The sequence below is a fragment of the Zalophus californianus genome, chromosome 17 (genome assembly GCF_009762305.2).
Source record: "Zalophus californianus isolate mZalCal1 chromosome 17, mZalCal1.pri.v2, whole genome shotgun sequence".
Lineage (NCBI taxonomy): Eukaryota > Metazoa > Chordata > Mammalia > Carnivora > Otariidae > Zalophus > Zalophus californianus.
The window spans coordinates 16,550,304-16,564,557 of NC_045611.1; the positions used below are offsets into that span (position 1 = coordinate 16,550,304).

A 14,254-nucleotide genomic window follows, 5' to 3' on the forward strand; every position below is an offset into this window, starting at 1 on the left:
TAAATCTTTAAAAAAAAATTATAAGTAATGCTGAAAGTCAAGAAAAACAGTGTGAAGAGACAAAGCAAGCATCAGAACCAAATCAGAGATGACACAGATATTAAAACTAATGGACAGGGAATTTAAAATAACTATGGATAGATATGTTAAGGGTCTAATGGAAAGAGTAGACAACACCCAAGAACAGATGTATGATGTAAGCAGAGATGTGGCAATTCTAAGAAACAAAGAAGAAAATGCTTGGGGTGCCTGGGTGGCTCAGTCGTTAAGCATCTGCCTTCGGCTCAGGTCATGATCCCAGGGACCTGGGATCGAGCCCCACATCGGGCTCCCTGCTCCGCGGGAAACCTGCTTCTCCCTCTCCCACTCCCCCTGCTTGTGTTCCCTCTCTCACTGTTTCTCTCTCTGTCAAATAAATTAAAAAAAAAAAAATCTTGGAGCGCCTGGGTGGCTCAGATGGTTAAGCATCTGCCTTCGGCTCAGGTCATGATCTCCAGGTCTGGGATCGAGCCCCGCATCCAGCTCTCAGGTCAGTGGGGAACCTGCTTCTCCCTCTCCTTCTGCCTCTCCCCCTGCTTGTGCTTCCTCTGTCTCTATCTCAAATGAATAAATAAAATCTTAAAAAAATCTTTAAAAAAAAATAAAAAATAAAAATCTTAAAAAAAAGAACAAAACAAACAAATAACTAGGCATATGATATTACCATATTAAATCTAGAGAAAACCAGAAACAAACAGAAAATCTTGAAAGAAGCCAAAGGGGGAAAGAAAACAGCTCACCTGTACAGGAATAAGGATAAGAATTACAGCATGCTTTTTACCAGAAACCATACAAGCAAGAAGATAGCAGAGTGAAATATTTAAAGTATTTTTTTTAAGATTTTATTTATTTATTTGACAGAGACAGAGCAAGAAAGGGAACACAAGCAGGGGGAGTGGGAAAGGGAGAAGCAGGCTTCCCGCTGAGCAGGGAACCTGATGTGGGGCTCGATCCCAGGACCCTGGGATCATGACCTGAGCTGAAGACAGATGCTTAACCAACTGAGCCACCCAGGCGTCCTGAAATATTTAAAGTATTGAAAGAAAAAACACACTAACCTAGAATTTTGTGTCCAATGGAGTTGTCCTTTTTTTTTAAAGATTTATTTGAGAGACAGAGAGAGAGAGAAAGAGATAGCATGAGCGGGGTGAGGGGCAGAGGGAGAGGCAGGCTCTCTGCTGAGCAGGGAGCCCGACGTGGGGCTCAATCCCAGGACCCCAGGATCATGACCTGAGCCGAAGGCAGACGCTTAACCAAGTGAGCCACCCAAGAGCCCCAGAGTTATTCTTTAAAAGTGAAGGAGTAAACAAAAGACTTCCTCAAACAAAAACATACCCTGAAAGAAATGTTTAAAAGAAGTGCTTCCAGGATAAAGAAATGATTCAGGTCAGAAACTTGCATCTACACACGGAAAAGAAAGGCATGGGAGAAAAAATAAATGAGGCTCCATCCACTGGCTTCTTTAAACACTAAAAGACTGATAACATAGGGAAAGGACATGTGCCAAGAGGGATGCCAGATAGAAAGCAAATGAGAGAACTGTAGAGGGGACAAGGGATTCTGAGAGGGGCGCCTGGGTGGCTCAGTCATTGGGCGTCTGCCTAGGTTCAGGTCATGATCCCAGGGTCCTGGGATCGAGCCCCGCATCAGGCTCCCTGCTCGGCAGGAGGCCTGCTTCTCCCTCTCCCACTCCCCCTGCTTGTGTTCCCCCTCTCGCTGTATTTGTCTCTGTCAAATGAATAAATAAAATCTTAAATAAATAAATAAATAAATAAATAAATAAATAAATTCCCCAGGTGATCCTAAGATAAAGTTGGGGTGAGACACTAGTTTAATGTTACTGAATTAGTTGAATGCATTAAGAGTAGGACTTTAGCTCTATCAGAATATTTAAGGCTAAACTAAAATTATGCAGAAAAATTGCACAAAACAATATGCGGATAAAAAAAATGGGGCAATATAAAACTTTAGGAACAGAATATAGTGAAGGAGCTCTACTCCAGGAGTAGATCCGAGGAGACTAAGTATTACACCACCTTCCCTGATACCAACTTTTCCCTTAGAGAGACTTCCAGGAGCTCTCAATAAACATAACAGATCAAACATATATTTATCTCTGCTCCCTTCTCAAACCCCATCAAAATGACAGGAAAAGAAATACAAAAATATAAACCCACTAAAAACAAATGGAAAAGGTTTTCTCTATCAACAGATAAAGGGGGCAGCAACATTCTGGAAAGAGGCAAGTGAGATAAAAATGAAACCTAACTGCCTGTAATGGGGGTGAGGGGAGGAGTTGACAAGAAGCAGGCTGGTAGCACTGGGGAATCACAGAAAGGGTCAGTAAATACTGGCACTAGGTACCTCTGAAAGTGAGAGCATAAGTAGACCTAAAAACAGGAGAGAAACAGGAGCAAAAGCCTGTAGGAAAAAACAGAGTTCCCAAACTCCCCTTCCCAACAATTCAGCCAGGCAGTCACCCCACCCTCCCAAATCCCAAACAGGAATTTTTGGTCTCTAGATAGATTACACTAGACCCGAGGACTCGAGGCACAGCTGAGGGTAGCGATAGGACACCAATACTGATCCAGGGAGATAAGTGGAAGTCTACATCCTGAACTATGAGAAGTCACTGCCCCCATCCCCACTCACCTTCCCTCATTTGAGTCCAGCACACAGCTCAGCCTGCTGGTACTTCATACATAAAGGAACAACTATTTGAGGAGAGCCTCAGACAGGAAAGCCAGATATCAAAACATACAAAGAGAAAAATAGAACTCAACTGATAAACTCATCCTAAGATTCGTAAGGAAATGCAAGGGACCCAGAATAGCCAAAACAATCTTGGGGGGAAAAAAAAAAAACAAAGTTGGAGGATTCATACTACTTAATTTCTTTTTCTATTTAAATTCAATTAGCCAACATATAGTACATCACCAGTTTCAGATGTAGTGTTCAATAATTCAGTTGCATGTAACACCCAGTATATTACTTAATTTCAAAACTTACTAGAAAGCTACAGTAATCAAGACCATGGTACTGGTATAAAGATAGACATAGAGCAAGTGAAGAAAATTGAGAGTCCAGGGGTGCCTGGGTGGTTCAACAGGTTAAGCAACTGCCTTCAGCTGAAGTCATGATCCTGGGGTCCTGGGATGGAGCCCCGTGTCGGGCTCACTGCTCAGCAGGGAGTCTGCTTCTCCCTCTCCCTCTGCTCCTCCCCCTGCTCGTGCTCTCTGTCTCACTCTCTCTCAAATAAATAAAATCTTTTTTAAAAAAAGCAATAAGCATATGAAAAGATGTACAACATCATTAGTCACTAGAAAAAGGCAAACTAAAACCACAATGAGACATCACCTCACACAAACTAACACAGCCAAAATCAAAAAGCATACAATAACAAATGGTAGTGAGAACTTGGGAGAAATTAGAATCCTCATACACTGCTAACAAGAAACGAAAAACAGTGAGCAGCTTTAGAAAACCGTTTGTCAGTTCCTCAAAGAGCTAAACAGAGGGGCGCCTGGGTGGCTCAGTCTGCCTTTGGCTTAGGTCATGATCCCACAGTATTGGCACTGAGTCCCACATTGGGCTCCCTGCTCAGCGGGGAGTCTGCTTCTCTGCCCTTCCCCTGGCTCATGTGCTCGCTCTCTCTCTCTCTCTCTCTCTCTGCCTCACTCTCGCTCTCAAATGAATAAAATCTTAAAAAAAAAAAAGTTAAACAGAATCAGCACACCTGGCTGGCTCAGTCAGTGGAGCATGTGACTCTTGATCTCAGGGTTGTGAGGTCAAACCCTACATTGGGTTAAAGATTACTTGAAAATAAAATCTTTAAAAAAAAAAAAGTTAGGAAACAGAATTACCATAAGACCCAGCAATTCCATTTCTAGATGTATACCCAAAAGAACTGAAAATATGTCTCTACACAAGCCTTGTACACAATGTTCATAGCAAGGTTATTCATAACAGCCAAAAAGTGGAAACATCCCAAATGTACATGAACTGAGAAACGGGTAAGTAAAATCTGGTATATCCATACAATAGAATATTATTTGGTCATAAAAAGGAATGAAGTGCTGTTTCATACTGTAATTTGGATGAACTCTGAAAACATCATGCTAAGTAAAAGAAATAAATGAAAGCCAGGCAAAAAGGCCCAATTATTATATGCTTTCATTTATATGAAATATCTTGAACAGGTGAATCCATGGAAAAAGAATGTAGACTAGTGGTATCCAAGGGTTGAAAGGGTTAGGGGACTGGCATGACTGTTAATGGCTACAGGGTTTCTTCCCGGGTGATGAAAATGTTCTAGAATTAGTGCTGAGGGACGGCCGGCCGCACAATTTTGTGAAAAGGCTAACACCACTGAATTTAACACATCAAAATGTGAATTTTAAGGTATATGAAGTATAGCTAAAACTTTTTAAAAGCTTATAGTTAAAACAGAAGTCAAAGAAAACCTCAAAACAATTTAAAGAGATAAAATATTGCACCCATGAAACAACAACAGAATGTAATTTTAAAGGAAGGCAGGCAGGCAGGAAAGTAAGTTGGCTGGTTGGTGGATTCAGAGAATAATAAATTGCTCTTAGAAAGGACAGTTCTGAGAACAGAAACAAAGCTGATAAAGTGAGGACATACACTAAAAAGTGAACCAAGGGATGCCTGGGTGGCTCAGCCGGTTAAGCGTCTGCCTTCGGCTCAGGTCATGATCCCAGGGTCCTAGGATCGAGTCCCGCATCGGGCTCCCTGCTCTGCGGGGAGCCTGCTTCTCCTTCTCCCTCGGCCTGCCTCTCTCTCTCTCTCTCTCTCAAATGAATAAATAAAATCTTTAAAAAAAATAAAATAAAATAAAAAATAAAAAATAAAAAGTGAACCAAAAGACAAAGAAGATGGTAAATAGGTGAAAAATGATTTTTTTAAAACAGTGGATTTGTTCAAAATGTCCAAAGTCCAGGGGCACCCAGGTGGCTCAATAGGTTGAGCATCCAACTCTTGGTTTCAGCTCAGGTCACGATCTCAGGGTCGTGAGATGGAGCCCCACCTCTGGCTCCGCACTCAGCACAGAGTCTGCTTCAGATTCTTTCCCTCTGCCCCTCCTGCTCGTGTGCTCTCTCTCTCTAAAATAAATAAATAAACCTTTAAAATGTCCAATGTCCATCTTATAGCAAGTCCAGAAATGAAAAAGGAAAAAAAAAGAGAAATCATCAGAGCAATGTTGCAGAACATTTTTCTTAAGCTGAAGGATATACAGTTCTAGACAGAAAGCACCCAACTGAGTGCCCAGAGCAATGGATGAGACAAAAACCATTCTACTGCACAATGCTATGAAATTTCAGAACATGAGAACAAAGGGTATACAAACTTCCAGTCACATTTACAAACAAGAAAAATCAGAATGGCATCAGACTTCTCAACAGTAACACCAAATGTGAGAAGACAATGCAATGCTTTCAAATTTGAGGTAAAATGATCTTTTTTTTTATTTTTTAATCTATAATTCCACAACCAAGAAAACCATCCATCAAGTATGGTTGGAAAACCATGGTATGTTCAGATTTGTAAAGTCTCAAAAAAATTCTTCCCCAAGCTGCTTTTGTCAGGAAGCTACTGAAAGGTGTGTTCCAGGGGAATGAAGGAAAAAGATGGAGGACAGTGGGGTTCACAGGGGAGAGACAAAAGGAATTACAAGATTAACACTGCAAAATCCCAAGGCATTACAGTACAAGAGCCCAGAGCGCAACCAGTCCAGATCAGAGCATTCATGTCACCTCTAGAGGAAAGAAAGAAAACGGGAGAAATAGGTTGCATGATGCATCTGATTGCACTGAAAAAAGTAGCACTTTTAGCTCTATCACAATGTTTGGTGTGGAATTAGTGACAGGAACACAGGACAACTACACAAATGAAAAATCAGGAAATATGGAACTAGCAACAACAAAAGTTATATGATAGGAAATGTAATCCTAATACACTATGTGGCTCAGCTGTGAATAATATTTGTAATTATAACAGCATAAACAATTTAATCAAAACTTGTGATGTGGAAGTAATCAGAAGGTGGAGGTAGAAGTGTGTGTGGAGACTGGCCAGAAAGACGGCTAAATCCTCACCTTCAATAGTTCAAACGGATAAAACTGACAGGCTAAGAAATAGCAGTATAAAAACATTCAGAATTGCAGAAGTTGGGGCGCCTGGATGGCTCAGTCAGTAGGTAGAGCATGTGACTCTTGATATCAGAGTCATGAGTTCAAGCCCCCATTGGGTATGGAGCCTATTTTAAAAGAAAAAGAAATGCACAAGTCAATATTAAAAGAAAACTAAGAGTTGAAAGTCACTGACTCCACAGAGCAAGAATCAAGAACAAAAAGAGGCAAAGCTAGGAACTGCTGTCGTATTCTCAGTCTTGTAATGCTATTTGGCCCTTTAAACTATGTGCATGTATTATTTTGGTCATAAATAAAATTTAAATTCAGAAAAGAAAAAGGCTTCTCTTCAAATCAGGTCACAGGATGATATCCTTATTTAATTTTAATAAGAACATCCCTTCTAACATCCAATTAGAGTAGTGGGTTGAATTGTGGCACCCAAAACGTATGTCTGAGCACTAACCCCCTGGAACCTGTGACTGTGACCTTATTTGGCAACAGGGTCTTTGCAGAGGCAATTAAGTTAAAGATTTGAAGATAAGATCACCTTGAATTTAGAGTGGGCGCAGTATCAGTATAGGAGACAGAGCGGAGAGACACAGACACAAGGGAGGAGGCCATGTGAAGACCGAGCCGAGATGGGAGTCTTACAATTCCAAGCCAACTGACGCCTCAAGCTAAGAGAGGCAAAGAAAGAATTTCCCACAATCCCACCCACACCTCCCTACCCACTCCCCCACCCTCCCCCAAGGTCATCCCCAGCCTAGAGGGATCAGGCCCTGTCCATACGGACACCTTGATTTCAGACTTCTGGCCTCCAGAACGTTGTTTTAAACCATCACATCTGTGGTAACGTGTTAAACAGATGAGGAATAGTAACCTAATACAATTAGCAACAAAGGCTTTAGAAGAGGTAGATTTCAACCGACATCAGGCTGAAACTCAAAGTCCTCTCCCCACGACACATCCTTTAGAGGCCCAACTCCCAGGCCCACAGTAACTCCGGGAAAGAAAGAAGCCCTTCAGTCACAGGGGGTGTGGTCTTGCTCAAACTGCGTTTCTTAGTTGTGATTCCAGATACAAAAGAGAATCCTAAACATATCATTATGCTTTATATTTCATAATTTAAAAAAAAAACAAGTATTTTTCATGCTCTATTCCAAAACAATTTTTTGGTGCCACTTCTGACACAACAATCGATTCGCTTTAGAGAATCCGAGACTGAGGTAAGTATTTTAATGAAAAGTGAAAGGACGAAGCGAGGAGTGCTACAGTAGGAGAGCGGCAAGCAGCCTCCCTGCTGTCTTCCCCTGGAAGCTTCATGACCTTCCTCCGCCTTTCCATCTCTCTTTCCTCTATTTTGCTAGGCCCCTCCTCCCTGGCAATTCCTTCCTGTTCCCTCAGGTGCCCCAGCCCCGCCCGGGGATCACTGCACACCTCACAACCAAAAGGGCAGCTGGCCTCCGGCTCAAAATGAGCTACCAGCTCGCAGGTGTTTGTCAGCTCCCCCCTGAAAATAACAAATAATGCCCTTCCACCTTTCATTTTAAATAAGAAACTCTAAATAAATAAATAGATAGGTAGGGGCGCCTGGCTGGCTCAGTCAGTGAATGGTGCGACTCTTCATCTCGGGGTTGGCAGATGAAGCCGCACGTTGGGTGTAGAGATTACTTAAAAATAAACTCTTAAAAAAAAAAAGGACAGATAAATAAAAAGCCAGCTTTCTTTGCCTAGAATCCACAGACTGTTAAAAGACACGAAAGTGTCGGCTAGGGCAGTAATTCCTGAGCTCTTCTCATTAGCAAAATTAAACAAGTCAAGGGTCCACTGACTGGTTCAGAGTTTCCAGAGACATCCAGAAAGACACAAAGATCTATCATAGTCCTTCTTGGTTAAAATACTTGAAATACTTGAGATCAAAAAAGCAGGGAGAACACTTTTCAATGTATTGTCCCGGGAACAACAGAGGACGCTGAATACTGGGAGGAGGGCAGAAGATGATGGAGAGTGGCCACTTTCACCTGCACTAAAATCTTGATCTCCACAGAACACAGAGGGTACATTCAAAACAGGACTGGTTGACTCTTTATTTTTATTATTGTTGAAATATAATTCACATGCCATAAATTCACCCTTTTAAAGCATACAATTCGGTGAGTTTTAGTATATTCACAGAGTAGTGCAAGCACTAATTCCACAACATTTCATCACCCCAAAAGAAACCCCATACCCATAAGCAGTCACCCTTCATTCCTCCCTGCACCCCAGCCTCTAGCAACCACTAAAGTACTTCCTGACTCTGTGGATCTGCCTATGCTGGACATTTCAAACCCATGGAATCATACAATACATGGATATATAACCTTTTGTTTACCCATTCATCAGCTGATGGACTACTCAACATTTGGGTTGCTCGGACAGGTTGATTCTTGAAGCCGGGGGAAAATAATGGTCAAGGGCACCTTTTCCAGGAAGGCAGCCAGCCTTCTGACTCTGCCTCTTCCAGAGCCTTTTTTTTTTTTTTTTTTTTTAAAGCTTCTATTTTATTTGACAGAGAGATAGAGAGCACAAGTAAGCAGAGAGGCAGGCAGAGAGGGAGAAGCAGGCTCTCTGCTGAGCAGGGAGCCTGACGCGGGGCTTGATCCCAGGACCCCAGGATCATGACCTGAGCCGAAGGCAGCCGCTTAACTGACTGAGCCACCCAGGCGCCCCCCAGAGCCTTTCATTCCACCCTGCCCAGTCCAGAGCCAGGGTTAGTCTTTCAATAATGCTTATAGACCCCACTCTGTGCCAGGCCCTGGAAATAACAAAAGTGAATGTCAGGGGGGTGCCTGCCTTCTGGGACCTCAGATCTCTCGGTCTGAGAGACCTCCGTTAAAGAAATCTTCAAAGAGCTTTTGGCACAAGAAAGCAACCACGCATAGGATTTCGCAAGGGATAGCTCCTGCAATTTCTAGAGCACCTGATCCTTTTTCTCACCCAACTTCGACAAGAACCTTTCAGACCAGTCGATCTTTTTGAGGCAAATAGATCTGACCACTCACTAGCCTTTGAGTGACAGTGAAAAAGGGACTCACCCTCTCTCAATCTCAATTCTTCATCTGTGAAATAAACCTAAGAATATTACTTAATCTATAAGATTACTGAAAGGATTAAATGAGCTCAACCAAGTAAAGCAATCAGCACACAGGAAGTGCCCTTTCAAACATTAACTAAAATACAAGCCAAAATAGTTCTTCTTGACACTAAAAGTCTAGGCTCTGCGATTCCTCAAATTCTTGACCCAGCTTTGAGTCAAGAAACCACTGAACACTGATCTCAAGATGAAAGGACCTGTGTAGCACATGAACCAAGGAAGACCAAAAACTGCTTACCAAGATTTTAATTTTAATTAGCCAGTTGTAGAAACAGCCAGAGCTTCTTAGTTATCATTATAGATCCACTCTATACTCACTTCTTAAAAAACGTGGAAGAGAAGGGTCTGTTCAAAAATTCCTCCTTTCCTTCATACTCTCATGCTTTTCCAGTTCTTTCCAACACTAATTCTTTCTTGGCCTCTTTTCTCTGGCCAGTGTTGAGTTACCTTCCATTTTCCAAAGGCCCATATTGAAAAACAATCAAAACAGAACTAAACTTTGCCAAATGACATCCATACAAAGCCCAAGCACATAAAAAGAGAGAGGGAGGGACAGGGAAGGTCATATCTTTGGAAGCACAGTGGAATTATAGGCTAATAATAAAAGAGAATGGAAAGCAGACTGCACAACAAAACAGGAAGCAAAAGACAAGGGTGACACAGACGAAGGGGACCTGCCCTAGGTCAGGACTGCCAAGCCTTCGTACTTGGTATTTTCCTAGAAGTACTTATTAACACTTGACTTAAATCACTGTTTGTTTACCAGCTTGTGGGGAGGGGCAGAGGCCTGCAACTTTCTAAAAAAGATTCAGTTTGTTCATTTTAAGGGAAACAAGACCTTCCCTTTCGTTCCTACCTCTCAGAAATTCTACAATCTGTAACAGTCTACGGTGACTCAAAATCATTCAAAAGCAGCTCACTGATTTGATTCCAATGGGAGTTTAGGTTCATGTACCCACTGCCACTTATCATGGAAGTATGAGCTCTGGACTCAAAGACCAAGATTGAACTCCCAGCTCTTCCATGCCAGAGCTACATGACCTCACGCACGTCACTCCGCCCAAGCGAGGTTCTGTTTGTTGTAAATCTGTAAAACAACAGAATACCTGACAAACAATATGCATTCAACGCATGTAAGGTAAAAACAGTATTTAAACATTAGGCACCTGGGTGGCTCAGTCGTTAAGCGTCTGCCTTCGGCTCGGGTCATGATCCCGGGGTTCTGGGATCGAGCCCCACATCGGGCTCCCTGCTCCGCGGGAAGCCTGCTTCTCCCTCTCCCACTCCCCCCCCCCGCTTGTGTTCCTGCTCTCACTGTCTCTCTCTGTCAAATAAATAAATAAAATCTTAAAAAAAAAAACAACAGTATTTAAACATTAAAAACTCATTACCCCTCCTTCTAGGCTGTGTCTTCCCCACGGTTCTTGGAGGTCTCTAAACTCAACTGCCTGCTTCTAGCCTTGCTCCTCTATACTCTTTCTCCACACGGCAACCAGAGTGAGCCTGTTAAAAGGCAGGGTAGGTTGTGTCCACTCCGCTGCTTAAAACCCTCCAGTGACCCCAACTCACTCCAGCTAAAAACCATCATCCTTACAATGGGCTGCAAGGCCCTCCATGACCTGCCCATCTCTCCCCTTGCCCCTAGGACTTCTTTACCTCATCCTACTACTCTCTTTGCTCACACCCCTGCAGCCATCCTAGCCTCCTAGGTAGCCCACAAACCTGCCAGGGGTGCTCTTTCTTACAGCTACTGAATTTGCTGTCCCCTCCACCTGGACCACAATGTCCCCACTCACACGGCTCTTGCCCTCACCTCCTTCGGATCATTACTCAACAGTCACCTTCCCAGGAAGGCATCTCTACAGACCCTATGCAAAACTGCAGCCCCAGCCAACATTCCACATTCCGCTTCCCTCCTTTATTACAATAAAATACGCATTTTACTTGGTTATTTTATTGCTCCTTTCCACTAAAATTTAAGTTCCACAAGGGCAGGGGTTTTTGCTTTTCTTGTGTACTATATTCCCAGTGTTTAGAAGAGCACTGTCCAATATGATGTTTAATTTTCTAGGAAACACATTTTAAAAAGTGAAAAGAAGCAGATGAGATTAATTTCAATTATATTGCATTTAACCCGATAAACCTAAAATGTTATCATGTATTAGCATATGTTATTATATTAATATTATGCTTGTAACATTTTAAAAAATCAGTGACATATTTTACCTTTTTTTTTTTTTTCTTCAAACTGACTCTTCAAACTCTGGTGTGTACTTTGTACTCCATAGCATATCTCCAGTACTCACCATACTGGACAGTGCAACTCTAGAGTAGGCACTTACATATTCATTGAATGAAAGAATGTTCTCCCAGGAAGAGGCATCTATGGTATAGTACAGAGTCTTTTAAACTTCAATTTCATGCTATATTCACATTTTTTGGAATGATATATATATACTATTTTTTCCTTAAAATGTCATACTTTTTATACTTGAAAAAATGCTTTAAAATAAAATTTTATATTCCTTCTATTAATGGGAGAGAATGGGTCTATGACCAAAAGGCCTGAGCTTGAGTCCCTGCTCAGTCATTCACTAGCTCTGGAATCTAAAGCAAGAACTTCACTGAGCCTCAGTTTCCACATCTGTGGAATAGGGACAATCCTGACCTTTGCAGGATCATGGTCACAAGATGTTGGTAAAAGCTCCCTGTAACCAAGGAAGTCATCATTAGTTAAAAGCGACCAAGAAGCTAACTCAAGCCTTTTTCCCATACCCATCATTTTCATATGGATCAATATAACACAGAAAATGGTCTGATAAGAGAAGAGCTAGGTCTTGGGTTCAAATCCCTTGTCCTCCACTTATAGCTGTGTGACATTCAGAAAGTTATTCATTCAGCAAACATTTACCAAGTGCCCACAACATGCCAGCCACTAGGGTGGTAGCCAAATAAGATATGAACACTGCCCTTGGAGGATGTGCAGTCTAGGAGGAAGAAAGACACCAGTAAACAAGAAAGCAACAAATTGTTCAAAAAAAAAAACAAAAAAAAACAAGTCGCTCTCCCTTAGGTCTGTTTGTTCATTGTTAAATGTGAATAATACCTCCCCAGCCTAACTTAAAGGCCACTACAGAAAATAATTTTTAAATGTTTGTCAAATACTCCAAAAACTTTAACTTGTATGTCAGCAAAGTCATTTTTTTTTCCTACTTGTAATCCAAAACGACTCCAGCTCCTCTGAATATCCACTTTGAACATTCACTCCAGTTACACCACATCTATGAAATTTATTTCACTTCTGCAAATTTTAGTAAACATGAGGAAAAAGAGGATAAGCAGCTTTCACACAGGTATTTAATATCAAAATAATGATTCAGGTCACAATGCTAAGGAACACAACAAAGACCTCTCGGTCACTCTACCTAGTTACAGTTTGTCCAGATAAACAGTCACATGATACGGGAAACTGAATAATTTAAACCGAAGAAAGAAGAGAAGTCATAAAGCAGTACAGACACTCTGTCCAAGATTTCTGCAGTCACTGTTGCTGAGGTAATGCTGGGCTAAGTCGTGGTCAACAGTTTAGGCTAAAAGCCATTTTATGGCCACAGCAAAGTGCCCACACTCCTTTTTTAAGCCTCGAAGTTGATGTGATCTGGGAAAAATCTCAAAGAAAGATGATCTGAAGGGCTAGGTTCCCAAGAAGTGGAACCCTACCCAACCAGGACTAAGTGGGTGTGACGAAAGCAAAATGATCAAGATTCTGTGATGCTTCCTGAAGTTTAAAAAAACTGAATGGGACCGAAATCAAAGTCTCGGGTAACAATCATTTCCAAAAAGAAAAGGAAGACTCTCAGCTGGTTTCACACATCTTCCAGATTTCTCCTTTCCCTCCATGTCATATACTCAGGCGCCCCCTTCCAGCTCAGTCCCAAGTCGCCCCTTCCTCCAGTCCCGATCCCTCCACAAAGGTCACGCCTCTTCATCCCTGGCACCTAAGCTCCTTTCCCTCTTCCGGCAGGACTCGCTGGCCACCGCACCCCCGGCTGTCTCCGCGCCCACCTCCAAGCACCCCCGCGCGCGGCCCTCCGCACGCCCACCCCGCTCGGGCGGGAGCCGGGACACCCCTCCTCGGAGGCCGGAACCGCCGCGCCAGGCCCCTCCCACAGGAAGCCGCCGCCCCCCGGCGCCCGGACCGCACCGCCCCGGCCCACCCCGCGCCGCCCGCCGTCCCCCGCCCGCTCCGCGCCCCCGACCCGCCCGCCCGCCGCACCCCCCGCGCCCCCCGCGCCCATCGCGCCGGCGCTCGCTACCTGCCGCGGCCACAGAAGCGGCGCCCAACTCCGCTCCCACTTCCGCCTTCCACCGCCCTCACTCGGGCCGGGTCACGTGACTGCGCGCGGTCACCTGACCCGGAAGAGGCTGGCCGGACCCGCAGGTGTGGACAACCTAGGCCTGGCTTGGGCGCCTTTGGCCGGGAGCCGGCCCTCTTATCCTTTGTATGTGTCAAAGTGGAAGGGGTTTGCACTCAGCAGCTGGTCCCGGAGCAAGCAAATAAGTTGAAGGCTCGGTGTCTGCCCGGCGCTTCATTCACTCCCTCAACCCCGGAGGCGGGTCTATCATTAGCCCCATTTTACAGGTGAGAGGAAGCCAATCAAGTCAACAAGTATTTATGAGCTACTTAGGGTTACCCAGTGAATACGGACGCCTATTTAAATTTGAATTTCAGATAATCAACTATGCAATATGTAGATGTGCCCCCAAATACTGCAGGAGAGTATTATACTATAAATATTCCCATGCCATATGTCAAAAAAAATTATTTGTTGTTTAGCTAAAAATTGGGGCATTCTGTATTTTTACTAGCTGTATCCGGCAACCCTATACCTAATAGATACCAGGCACCATTCCAGGCTCTAGAAAC

General features: G+C 43.2%; 1 protein-coding gene across 2 annotated transcripts in view; it reads right to left on the minus strand.

The window, feature by feature from the left end:
- The window catches only part of WWP2 (WW domain containing E3 ubiquitin protein ligase 2), a 142,839-nt gene extending 129,109 nt beyond the window's left edge, over nt 1-13,730 (minus strand). For both annotated transcript variants that reach the window (XM_027619044.2, XM_027619043.2), the window contains exon 1: nt 13,644-13,730. The gene's annotated coding sequence lies outside the window, so the exon portion shown is untranslated. The remainder of the gene's footprint in view (nt 1-13,643) is intronic.
- Nucleotides 13,731-14,254: the final 524 nt, after the last annotated feature.